We start from the raw sequence: 13890 nt of genomic DNA, 5'->3' as shown, positions 1-13890 counted from the left end.
CATGATACATGATGTGAGTAAAATAAAACCAAATGGCGAAAGAATCTAGGCCACATTACATCATATTTGTAAGAATTTATGATACGTGAGCAATAATATATATTTTTGTGGTTGCATATCCACGAAGATGGATATGCAAAGTTGAGGCTGCAGTGAGCCACAATCACAACATTGTACTTCGGCCTGGGCAACAGAGCAAGACCCTGTCTCCCTGACTCTCTCTCTCTCTCTCTCTCTCTCTCTCTCTCTCTCTCTCTCACACACACACACACACACACACACACACACAATAACAGCATAGGCTGAAAAGACAGAACTTCAGGAGAGTGGCTCCCTCTCAGGGGAAGGGGCAGAGGTGGCAAACTTCCACAGGCAGGGGAGGGGACTATAAAGAAAGTGGCCAGGCATAGTGGTTGGTGCCTGTAATCCCAGCACTTTGGGAGGCTGAGGTGGGCGTATCACTTGAGGTCAAGAGTTGGAGACCAGCCTGGTCAACATGGCAAAACCTCGTATCTACTAAAAATACAAAAATTAACTGGGTGTGGTGGTGCGTACCTGTAATCCCAGCTACTCAGGAGACTGAGGCAGGAAAATTGCCTGAACTGGGGAGGCGGAGGAGGTTGCAGTGAGCTGAGATCGTGCCATGCACTCCAGCCTGGGCAACAGAGTAAGACTCCATCTCAAAAAAAAAAAAAAAAAAAGTGGAAAGAAATAAGACAAACCGTTAACACTTTAATTTTGGTGGTGAATATATGGCAGTATTCTATATATTATTTGCTGTCCTCTGTATTTTATTATTATTCTGCATGCCATCTATTTAACATGGTGTGGAACGTACGGGTCTCCCCAACCACTGCCCTCTTTCTCCGGATCTCCCAAACTCTCTTCCATCTTTTCCCTCACTTTCATTCCTGACCTCCTGCAAGTTTCTGGCTCCCCAGAAATTGAGGCAGTGTGTCCTGGCAGTTAGGGAGCGTGGCGCTGGCAGGTAGACCCCTTGCTTCCAGCTGGCCCCGAGTATGCTCCTTTCTGTCTTCAGTGTTTCCTTGGGTATATAGAGTTGACCCCTTTCCACCCTGCCTTTCCTCTCCAGCCCCCATAGGCAGAAGTTGGCTCTTTGTGCCAGGGATGAGGAATCCTGCTGGAGGTGAGGCTGCCGTCAGGGGAGAGGGAACAGGATGGGCAAAGAGGGAGGCTGGAGGTGACCTTGACAAGCCACTCCATGCCAATCCTGGGAGCACAACCTGCTCCCTTCCCCATGGCCCAGAAGGACCGCTGGTGCCCAGCAGAGCTCTGCTTATCACTCTCCTCCTGCTCCTTGAAAATCTAGCGAATGCCCGTTCCAGGCTGGCCTCTTTCCTTCCACCCTTGCCCCATCTTCCTCTTAATAAGAGAATTCTGGAAATATGAGGGAAGGGACTGGAGAACTCATTCTAAGAGCAATGAGGACCTGGAATGGTAGGTTTGGGGAAAACACATTTGTCAATACCATAAAGGCAAGTCCATACCAATTATGACAACAGATGTTGTTAAACCTCTCTGTGTTTAGTTCACCTGATGAGTATTCTATTTGGATCTGATAGCACAAATATAAAAGAATAGAAAATATGGGAATAGTTCTTTTTAAAGAGCTGCTACATTTTGAACATATCTCCAAGAAAGTGGATACCTGCACAAAACTCTATGCACAGAAGCTGCTTTTTTTTTTTTTTTTTTTTTTTTTTTTTTTTTTTTGAGACAGAGTTTCGCTCTTGTTACCCAGCTGGAGTGCAATGGCGCGATCTCGGCTCACCGCAACCTCCGCCTCCTGGGTTCAGGCAATTCTCCTGCCTCAGCCTCCTGAGTAGCTGGGATTACAGGCATGTGCCACCATGCCCAGCTAATTTTTTTTTGTATTTTTAGTAGAGACGGGGTTTCACCATGTTGACCAGGATGGTCTCGATCTCTCGACCTCGTGATCCACCCGCCTCAGCCTCCCAAAGTGCTGGGATTACAGGCTTGAGCCACCGCGCCCGGCGTTTTTTTTTTTTTTTTGAGATGGAGTTTTGCTCTTGTCTCCCAGGCTGGAGAGCAGTGGCACGATCTCAGTTCACTGCAACCTCCGCCTCCTGAGTTCAAGCAATTCTCCTGTCTCAGCCTCCGGAGTAACTGGGATTATAGGCATGTGCCATCACATCCTGCTAATTTTCAATTTTTAGTGGAGACAGGTTTTTACCATGTTGGCCAAGCTGATCTCGAACACCTGACCTTGGGTGATCTGCTGGCCTTGGCCTCCCAAAGTGCTGGGATTTCAGGTGTGAGACACCGTGCTGGGCCAGAATTTATTATTAGAGTTAGAATCATGCTGGAAGAGAGCGGCTGTGTGACTGGATTCATTTTTGGTGGAGAGGGCAGCTCTGAGATCAAGCAATAGTAATAGTATTATTTCATAGAAAGACAACATGGGGTGATAGTTAAGCAAATGGACTCTGGAACTATGGTGCCCACGTGCAAATCCCAGCTCCTCTAACTGCCAGTATGGAATTTTAGGCAAATAAGTCATTAGCCGCTCTGTGCCTCAGTTCACTTTTCTGTGAAATGGAGCCAATTTGTTAGGATTAAGGGCATAATACAGGTTAAATATTAGAGTGGTATCTGGTATAGAAAGCATGCCAGGCTGGGTGTAGTGGTTCACGCCTGTAATCCCAGCACTTTGGGATCATACTCAGCCTGGGTGACAGAGCGAGACTCCGTCTGAAAAAAAAGAAAAAAAAAGAAAACATGACAATGTAAATATTCAAAGACTAGTAGTATTCTTTGTTATACCCCATAACTCATATTTATTTACCACATTATTATTATTTGAAACTGAGTCTCACACTGTCACTGGGCTGGAGTGTAATGGCGTGATCTCTGCTCACTGCAGCCTACACTTCCCAGGTTCAAGGAATTCTCCTGCCTCAGCCTCCTGAGTAGCTGGGATTACAGACACCCACCACAATGCCCAGCTATTGTTTTGTGTTTTTAGTAGAGACAGGGGTTTCACCATGTTAACCGGGCTGGTCTTGAACTCCTAACCTCGTGATTTGCTCACCTTGGCCTCCTAAAGTTCTGTGATTACAGGTGTGAGCCACCGCATCTGGCTTATCACATTATTATTATTATTATTATTATTATTATTATTATTATTTTGACAGCAGCATCTATTTATTGGACAATTCCAGGTCTTGGCAGCAGAGTCTGTGCAGTCTGGCCAGGTGGGGAGGAGGGAGGGATGGGGTGCCCGGAAGCACAGGAATGGCGGGGAAGTGAACACAAACTGCTGTCTTTCCATTTTGGTTAAAGAAAAATACTACCATCAATATCCCACTCTAAAAGTGGGAAGGAAAAATCTTGATTGCTTTAATGTGGTGTTTAGACATCTCCTCTGTTTCATATACACGGTTTATTTGGGTAACGCTACCGTCACCAGCAGAGCACCTATAAGTAAAAGCAAACGTCAGGGAGGAGAAAGTATGAACAAAAGGAAGCTGGAGAAGGCTGCCCGAGAGGGCTCCGTGCTCAGTAGAAGCAGACAGTGTGCAGGAAGGTAAACCCGCTCCTCTCCTCAAACGCCTGCAGCAGCTCGGTAATCTGGTTCTCCATGTCCTCGGTGTGCTGGAAACACTGGCAGAGCTCACAGATGCGAAATGCCCCCAGGGTGGCCTCCTGGTGCTTGTCCTGGATGTCCACATTGACTACGTGCATTGGCTGGCAGGTCTCCTGTTCTCTGGAATTCAGATCTTCCACCACCTGGTCATATACTCTCTTGGCAAGTGAGGATCAGATCAAACAGGTCTGTGCAAGTTCTGGAACCTTTCTGGCTGGGACTCGATTCTCTTATTTCTGTTCAGCATATGCAAAATGACATTTTGTGTATAGAGTTCTTTGTCTTTCCTAAGAAGATCACTGTACATCTGGTCACATATGTGATTCTGAAATCATAAACATTGGGCTTGTCTGCAGCTGGTCCTGGAAGATTCATGTGAGTCCCTGTTCCAAAGGACTGGACGCCGAATCCCCATTTGCTGAGAATGTTGTGCACCTCCACGCTCCAGTTCCGGTTGCTCAAGCACACGGATGCCACCTGCAGCGGACGACATGGCAGTGGCCGCACAGCCTTGTCACATTATTATTTACACGTATATGGTTCAATTGGCCCTTATACTTCTCCCCTGACTGTTCTCTTCCTTGAGAAATGAGTAAACTGAAGTTCGTTGAGAGCCTCGGTGACGGAAGAGGGTGGTAGGAAGACAGTCAAGGTAAAAATGTTTGCCCATCAGACCTGGGAGGGTTCCAGTTCCAGCTGGAACACTTTGGCCCTCCAGAGACATCCCTGATGGAGAGCTTTGAAGGTTCCAAATAAGGAGCAGTCACATTAGCTGGGACAACCATTGGTTGCTTTAGTCCACACACTCTTTTGTGCAGGCTCTCGAAGTACATCAGTGAAGACAGTCCTGCTCTCAAGGTGTGGTCAGTAGGAGAGACAGGAGGAAGCCGGAAATTATAAGGCAGAAAGAGAAATGCCTGCAGCTTAGGCATCCAGGGCACTTGGCCAATGTGAAAGGTGAGAGCAGGCTTTCTGGAGGGTGGGGCTTTAACCTGAGGCCTGGAGGAGTGGCCAGAGAGGGAGGAGGGCTTCCAGGAGGAAAAGAGCGATTGTCCTGGGGATGAAGGATGGGTAGAATGTGACCAACAGCCCCTCTACCCATGCTGTAGGGAGGGGTTAGAGTCCAGGTAAGGAAGAACAGGAGCAGATGGAAGACCAGACAGTAAGGTGATTCAGGAAATGCTTAGCAGACCTGAGGCGTGGGCCAGCAACAGCTCCCAGGCAAGTCCTGAACGTCCCTCCTGGCTGTGTCACTAACAGATGCTGGGAACACTGTGGACCCCTTGGTGGTGACTGAGCAACTCCAAGCTTCTGGAAGAACTGGCAAAGCCCGAGCTATCTGAAATAACAAAAAGAAATTGTTGTTGAATTTTAACTTGTAAATTCTCTTAGAATTTGGTTTCCCAAAAATGAGTTACTTGCTTTGTGATGCCTGTTACTTACAGTATTAATTATATTTGAGAAAATGAAGGATAATGTGAAAAGTTAAAATGTAGCTTGGAACTTTGGCTCTGCTGAGCTGTTCTTGTAAAAACAGGAATTGATGTAAGAGACAAGCCACGTAGCCTGACTGCGGGAGAGAAATGATAGCAGGTAACAAGCTTCTCTTTGCAGAGAGCCTAGAAACCGACATGTAATGGAGAGGCTTATTGCCCAGATTCCTTTCCCAGAAAAAGCATATTGATTATGGCCCCGGGAAGGGAATGCGACCCTTATGGAGAGCCTGCAAACGGACACATGAGTGGGGTGTCTGTCTTGAGGAAAAACCTCTGTGGTGGAGATAAGGATGTGAAAGTCTTTCTTCTCCCGCTGCTCCTCCAGGCCTGCATGGGGGTCTCCCCCCTCTTGCAGTTTTGTGGTCGGGTTGGTTGTCCTGTGTCAGATCCTGTTCTCCCTGCAGCTGTGAGTCCAATGCTTTTCTTGCTGATGATTATAAGTTTATGTTTAACCTCTGTTCTTGCTAAGGTGTATGGTTTCTATGCTGACACACAGAAAGTTATCTTTACATTGTTCTGCTTTTACAATATCACGTTGTGATTTTTGTGCACCAGTTTTGCAAATGTATTCTTTTTGTATGATCATTACCACACTGTTGTATGGCCTCACTCCCCCTCCCCTATTGAGTCTAATAAAAAACTGAGATTTTTCAGGGGAATTTTAGATATTCACGGAGTAGCTTTCTGTGGTATCTCCCCTGGACCTAGCTTCGAAGAAAACTGTTTTTTTGTCTTTTTTTTTTTTTTTCTTTTCACCGACCACTTGATCACTTTGAGACATCTGGAATCCACGTTAATATATTGGGAGCTAGTCTTCCAAAAACCAGAAACAGGGAAACCAGGACTCTTTCGGGGGATGAGGTGATGATCCAGCTTCCCAACAAGATTCTGAAGCCGTATGAAACCTAGAGGGTGACGTCTCTGGAGGGGTCGATGAGGGGCAAGAGAAAAGCGGATGGGGGAGGGGGGCCAAGGGGAGAATGAAGCTGCTGTGGGGATGAGCAGGCTGGGAACTTGGAGACTCCCATGTCAGCACCTCATTCACCGTCCTTGGAAGACAGAAGCAGCTCAGGGAGCTGTGCAAGGGATAGGAAAGTGCATTTACAAACTCCCACAGGGATGGAGTAAGTTTAACACAATTATTTTGTAATGACTTTGTAAATAAACACACCCCCCCCACGTGCATACACACACACACACACACACACACACACACACACACGCAAACACACGCTCACGCGCCCGCACTGATAAAGAGCAGGAAGAGGCCGGGTGCGGTGGCTCACGCCTGTAATCCCAGCACTTTCGGAGGCCAAGGTGGACAGATCACTTGACGTCAGGAGTTTGGGACCAGCCTGGCCAACATGCCGAAACCCTGTCTCTACTTAAAATACAAAAATTAGCCAGGCGTGGTGGTGACTGCCTGTAATCCCAGCTACTTGGGAGGCTGAGGTGGGAGTATCGCTTAAACCCGGGACATGGAGGTTGCAGTGAGCAGAGATCCTGCCACTTCACTCCAGCCTGGGCAACAGAGCGAGACTTTGTCTCAAAAAAAAAAAAAAAAAGGATTTTATAAGAAAAAATGCTCAGTACAAAAATAGGCCAGGACAAGAGGCTCAGGCAGGAGGATTGCTTGAACCCAGATGTTCCAGACTGTAGTACCTGATGATCCCACCTACAAATAGCCACCACACTCTAGCCTAGGCAACGTAGTGAGACCTGAATATATGTGTGTGTGTGCGTGCGTGTGTGTGTGTGTGTGTGTACATCTATATAACTATCTCTTTATATTCTTTGGGAACATATATATATATATCATATATATAGAAAATAAAATGCAAGCAAAAGCAAAAAATGAATAGTTGCTCAGTCTCATTTTCCTTAAGAGAAATGCAAATTATAGCTTTGCTGAGATACCATTTTTCTTCTACCAGATTAGAAACACGTAAAAAGGCCGGGCACGGTGGCTCATGCCCGTAATTTCAGCACTTTGGGAGGCCGAGGTAGGCAGATCATGAGGTCAAGAGATCGAGACCATCCTGTTCAACATGGTGAAACCCCGTCTCTACTAAAAATACAAAAATTAGCTGGGCATGGTGGTGTGCTCCTGTAGTCCCAACTGTTTGGGAGGCTGAGGCAGAAGAATCGCTTGAACCCAGGAGCAGAGGTTGCAGTGAGCCGTGATTGCACTACTGCACTCCAGACTGGCGACAGAGCAAGATTTCATCTCAAAAAAGAAAAGAAAAGAAATATGTAAAAAGTTGCCCACACACGATGTTTATGAGGCTGTAGGGGAAAACAGTAGTCTCTTACTTGTGGGAGTACAAATTATTATTACCCTTATAGAGGGGAATTTCCTTTTTATCAGAATTACTGATGTATATACTATTTAGCCCAATAATCCTACTTTTAGAAATTTATTATATAAAAATATTTTACTGAGATAAAATGACATGTATAATGTTGTTTATTGCAGCATTATTTATAACAATGAAAGACTGGAAACACCTGTCAACAAAGAACTGCTAAATAATGAGACTTTAATCCAGTGCAATACTGTGCAGCTATAAAAAAAAAATACAAAAATTAGCTAGGCATGGTGGCATGCACCTGTAGTCCCAGCTACTCAGGAGGCTGAGGCAGGAGAATTGCCTGAACCCAGGAGGTGGAGGTTGTAGAGAGCCGAGATCTTGCCATTGCACTCCAGTCTGGGTAACAAGAGCGAAACTCCACCTCAAAAAACAAAACAAAACAAAAAAAGAAATAAGGAAGCTATAGGCATGGTGGCTTATGCCTGTAATCCTAACACTTTGGCTTTGGGAGGCTGAAACGGGAGGATCACTTGAGGTCAGAAGTTCAAAACCATCATGGCCAACATGGTGAAACCTCGTCTCTACTTAAAAAAAAAAAAAAAAAAAAAAATTAGCAGAGTGTGGTGGCAGGTGGCTATCATCCCAGCTACTTGGGAGGCTCACGCAGAAGAATTCTTGAACCCGGGAGATGGAGGTTGCAGTGAGCCAAGATGGCACCATTGTACTCCAGCCTGAGTAACAAGAGCAAAACTCTGACTCAAACAAAACAAAACAAAACAAAACAAAACGAACCAAAAAAAAAAAAAAAAACAAAAAAAACCAAAACACTTCTCTGTATACTAATAGAAAAATATCTCTAAGATATGTATTTTTAAAATTGCTTTTAAAACTAAGCTAGCTATTGGACTAGGCACAGTTGCTTATGCCTGTAATCTCAGTACTTTGGGAGGTAAAGGCAAGAGGATCACTTGAGCCCAGAAGCTCGAGACCAGCCTGGCAACATAGTGAGACTGTCTCCACACACATACAAAATGACCGTGTTGGTGTCCAACCATAGTCCCAGCTGCGCAGGAGAGTGAGGCAGGAAGATCACCTGAGCCCAGAGTTAAGGCTTCAGTGAACCATGTTTGTACCACTGCACCGCAGCCTGGGCAACAAAGGGAGACCCTGTGCAAAACAAAAGAAAACAAAACCCCCCAAAAACTAAAAGACAAGGGCTGGGCGCAGCGGCTCACCCCTGTAATCCCAGCACTTTGGGAGGTCAATGAGGGTGGATCACAAGGTCAGGAGTTTGAGACCAGCCTGACCAACATTGTGAAACCCCGTCTCTACTAAAAATGAAAGTAAAAAATAAAAAAATTAGCCAGGTGTGGTGATGTGAGCCTGTAATTCCAGCTACTCGGGAGGCTGAGGCAGGAGAATTGCTTGAACCCGGGAGGTGGAGGTTGCAGTGAGCTGAGATGGTGCCACTGTACTCTAGCCTGGGCGACAGAGTGAGACTCTGTTTCAGGAAAAACCAAACACACACACACACACACACACACAAACAAACAAAGGGAGCTAATGAGCTCATCCTGCTTTACTTTTTCTTCACTCAGCATCTTGTCAGCGCCACAGCTGTGGCCTGGCGGCATCTAGTCTGTTGTCTCTGTTGCATAGCAGCACATTTGGAACCCAATTTTCTCAGAGACCAGAGGATGAAGCCGCTAAGATATTCTGAGGGAGAAGAGAAGTCAGGCTGAGGTTGTTTCTCTGATGTAGCCTCATTATTTGCAGTAAAAATGGAGGCTCTATTAAGAGGTTGGGCGGACATGGGGGCAGTGGTGTGTAGAATGGCAGTCAGTCATCAGGAGAAGAAATCTAGCTTGCCACGTGGCCTCCATTGGGGTGATCGGGACGATGCAGGCAGCATGGTTTAGTGCCCTTTCCCAGAAAAACTCAGCCACCTGGTTCTATGAGCAGAGGACTAAAAAGGACTAGAAAGTGTGGGGCTGCCTGCCTGTGGTTACGGGTCCCTGGGAGGCAGCAAGGGTGTAGTGGGAATAGCCTCCCAGCGCGTTCAGGCTGAGCTGGGATGGAATCCTAGTGAAGTTGGATGGGGATGGAGTCCAAGGGGACTAGAAGACTAGTGAGCCTCATTTTCCAAATTCTAAATAATATTGTATACAGCCATTGCTAATAGTATTTAATGTAGGCAAGTGGTAAACACTCACTAATGTCAAGGACTATTCTAAGTCTAATATGCATCTTGCTTATTCAACTCCATGTCATAACCTTCATGCCGTTTATGTTATTTAGTTCAATGGTTTGATATTTTATCTTGTGTATAATCTCTAATGTGGATTTATTTATTTATTTTTAAGACAGCATCTCCCTCTGTTGCCCGGGCTGGAGTGCAGTGGTTTGATCAGAGCTCACTGCAGCCTTGACTTCCTGGGCTCAAGTGATTTCCCTGCTTCAGCTCCCCAGTAACTATGACTATAGGCATGCCTTACCATGCCTGACTATAATGTGTTCATAACTGAAAATTTGTTTTTTAAAAGAAAAAGAATGATGTGCCTAAGTGCTTCACCTTCATTATCCCAGTTGTCCATACAACACACGTCTGAGACGGGAATAGTCACCTCTGATTGACAGATTCAAAAGGACACTGTGTTAGGAAGGTAAAGTAATTTGCCCGAAGACCCCCAGCTCGTGAATCTTCACCTTGCGCCACTATGCAAAGTGTTGGGGAAAGAAAATAACTTTTATTTGATGTGGTGGTGGGTGACTGTGATCCAGCTTCTTGGGAGTCTGAGGCCTGAGAATTGCTTGAACCCGGGAGGCGGAGGTTGCAGCGAGCTGAGATCGTGCCACTGAACTCCAGCCTGGGCAATTGAGAGAGACTCTTTCTCAAAAAAATAAAATAAAATAAAATAAAAATAACTTTTATCTGAGGAATGTAAGTCCTTTCAATTACCAGGCCCAAAGAGACATTAACATGAGACACAATCGCACCCTACCCCCTGCTCACCCCTTTAAGCTATGTATTCCTCCCTTGGAACTGAGTGCTATTGCTACAAGTAGCTGTAAATTGTCCTAATAATGCGACACCAGACGCTATAACCAATGAGAATTTCTGACAGTTTTATATCATTCGAAACTCACTGTCCTCCTTTTTTAGCTTTATTTATTTTTTATTTTTTTGAGATGGAGTCTTGCTCTGTCACCCAGGCTGGAGTGCAGTGGCACGATCTGGGCTCACTGCAACCTCCACCTCCCAGGTTCAAGCAATTCTTCTGCCTCAGCCTCCTGAGTAGCTAGGACTACAGGCATCCACCACCATCCCCAGCTAATTTTTGTATTTTTAGTGGAAATGGGGTTTCACAGTCTTGGCCAGGCTGGTCTTGACCTCCTGACCTCGTGATCCACCCGCCCCAGCCTCCCAAAGTGCTGGGATTACAGGCATAAGCTACTGCGTCCGGCCCTTTTTTACTTTTAAAAATGCATTTTGGCCAGGCACAGTGGCCCATGCCTTTAATCTCAGCACTTTGTGAAGCAGAGTGGGGGCAGATCACTTGAGGTCAGTAGTTTGAGGCCAGCCTGGCCAACATGGTGAAACCCCATGTCTACTAAAAACACAAAAATTAGCCGGGCATGGTGATGTGTGCCTGTAGTCCCAGTTACCCAGGAGGCTGAGGCAAGAGAATCAATCCCCTGAGCCCAGGAGGCAGAGGTTGCAGTGAGCCAAAATTGTGCCACTGCACTCCAGCCTGGGTGATAGCCTCACACACACACACACACACACACACACACACACACAGACACACACACACACACCAAAACAAAACAAAATAAAAACTTTCTTTTTTTTTTTTTTTTGAGACGGAGTTTCGCTCTTGTTGCCCAGGCTGGAGTGCAATGGTGCGATCTCAGCTCACCGCAACCTCTACCTCCTGGGTTCAGGCAATTCTCCTGCCTCAGCCTCCTAAGTAGCTGGGATTATAGGCACACGCCACCATGCCCAGCTAATTTTTTGTATTTTTAGTAGAGACGGGGTTTCACCATGTTGACCAGGATGGTCTCGATCTCTTGACCTTGTGATCCACCCGCCTCGGCCTCCCAAAGTGCTGGGGTTACAGGCTTGAGCCACTGTGCCCTGCCAAACTTTCTTTTTTTTTGAGACAAAGCCTGTCACCCAGGCTGGAGTGCAGTGGCATGATCACAGTTCACTGCAGCCTCGACCTCCTGGACTCAAGTGATTCTCCTACTTCAGCTCCCCACGTAGCTGGAACCACAGGTGTGAGCCACCAGGCCTGGCCAACTTTTTCTTTTCTTCCTTTTGAAACAGTCTCACTCTGTCATCCATGCTGGAGTGCAGAGGCACAACCTTGGCTCACTGCAACCTCCGCCTCCTGGGTTCAAGCAATTCTCTTGCCTCAGCCTCCTGAGTAGTTGGGATTATAGGCATGAACCACCATGCCTGGCTAATTTTTGTATTTTTAGTAGAGATGGAGTTTCACCATGTGGCCAGGCTGGTCTTGAACTCCTGGCCTCAAGTGATCTACCTGCCTCGGCCTCCCAAACTGCTGGGATTACAAGTGTGAGCCATTGTACCCACCCTAAAAATCCACTTGGGATGTCTATTCAGAACAATTTGAAGCTATTCTTCAGGGTTGCAATCCTTAAGTTTGGCCCAAATAAACTCTCTACTCCCATAAAGTTTGCTTCAGTTGCCTCATTTTATGTTTACAGTGTGTTCATGAGTCACTTCAGCTTTGTTCCAAACCAGAAGCGGTAGTCCTGATTTGGGAATTTTCTGCTTCCTTTCTATCCTGGCTTGAAGTTGGCAGCATCTCACCCTAGGCCATGGAACAAGGGGTGGGGTCAGCATCTTCCTGGAATTCCCAGAATCATTTGGGACTGCCCGGGACCTCCCAGAGGCTCAAAGGATCTGCTAGGTTTTTGTTTTTCTTCTTTTTTTTTTTTTTTTTTTTTTTTTTTTAAAGATGGAGTCTCCCTGTGTTACCCAGGCTGGTCTGAAACTCCTCAGCCTCCCAAGTAGCTGGAATTACAGACATGTGCCCCCATGCCCAGCATGGACCTGTTAGTTTGAGGCTGTCAGTGACCTCTCCCTGCCCTCCCCTGCAGACTTTTGCTCATCTACCAGAGAAGCTCTGTGGAAAGCAGGTGGCTACCATCTCTTAGAGAGGGAGGGAGGATGATGAGTGGGAGAACGGTCTTTCAAGAGGCTCCTGAAGAGGGTGTGACCTATTCTCTCAGGCAGGACTGGAGACAGAGAGGAAGCAGGGAGGGCTGGCAGGACAGAAAATGATTCCCCTGAAGGCGGTGGGGGGTGGCGATATGGAGGGAATGTGGCTTTATATTCAGGCAGACTAGCTTTAGTCTTTGAAGTCACAAAGGAGGCAGGGGCCAGGGCTGGTGCAGAGAATCAGTCACCAGATTAAGGAAGATCAGAATCCCACCTGCCCCACTAAGCATACAAGGGCTGGATTTAGTGCACATGGAAGGAAGCTAGCAACCCTGGGAAGCTGCACAGAGACAGGAAGGGTTTAGCTTCATTGGGGATGACAGATCTCTAACCTAGGGGAAGATGGGGGGCTGTCTCTACTTGAGAGGCTGAGAAGCTCAGGTGCCTGGGCTCCAGTGTCCCTGCCAGAAACCAGAGCCATGGAGAGCTCTCGAAGGACAAGAGGAAAAGTGGTTTCAGGGCTGCTGTGAGCCGTCTGCGTCATCTCACTACTGCAGGAGGCTGTGGCTGGGGTGGGGTGTGGGCCTCTGGGGCAGAGACCCCAAGGTCAAAAACACGTCGACCCAGAAAGAATTGTTTTTTTTTTCATGCTTCCTGCAAGGGCAGTAGCTTGGCAGGCAACAACTTTCTTTTTTTTTTTTTTTTTTTTTTTTTTTGAGACGGAGTTTCGCTCTTGTTACCCAGGCTGGAGTGCAATGGCGCGATCTCGGCTCACCGCAACCTCCGCCTCCTGGGCTCAGGCAATTCTCCTGCCTCAGCCTCCTGAGTAGCTGGGATTACAGGCACGTGCCACCATGCCCAGCTAATTTTTTTTTTGTATTTTTAGTAGAGATGGGGTTTCACCATGTTGACCAGGATGGTCTCGATCTCTTGACCTTGTGATCCACCCGCCTCGGCCTCCCAAAGTGATGGGATTACAGGCTTGAGCCACCGCGCCCGGCCCGACAACTGCACATTTCTAAATGCTCCCTACCACCCTTGGCTGAGAGCTACCCAATCCTTTGGTCCCGGGGAAGTGATTTCCACCCCCACCAGTCTTTTCTTGGCATGAAAACACAGAGACATTAAAGTCAATGGCATGTGATGTTTATTAGAATAGTTTCCACAGGTGGGGAGGAAAAGAGAAGGGGCTGTGCTGGGACGAGTGGCCAGTGGGTAGGTGTGAGTAGGACAGCAAGCATGGAGGGTAGGAAGTGGGCTACA

The 13890-nt window shown here is 46.9% G+C and overlaps 1 pseudogene; it reads right to left on the bottom strand.

Moving 5' to 3' along the window:
* Positions 1–3540: 3540 nt before the first annotated feature.
* On the bottom strand, positions 3541–9070 carry LOC101033337 (RNA polymerase II subunit A C-terminal domain phosphatase SSU72 pseudogene; annotated as a pseudogene).
* Between the last annotated feature and the right edge of the window lie 4820 nt (positions 9071–13890).

The sequence above is a fragment of the Saimiri boliviensis genome, chromosome 4 (assembly GCF_048565385.1).
Source record: "Saimiri boliviensis isolate mSaiBol1 chromosome 4, mSaiBol1.pri, whole genome shotgun sequence".
Lineage (NCBI taxonomy): Eukaryota > Metazoa > Chordata > Mammalia > Primates > Cebidae > Saimiri > Saimiri boliviensis.
This window is presented reverse-complemented; position numbering and strand designations above follow the sequence as displayed.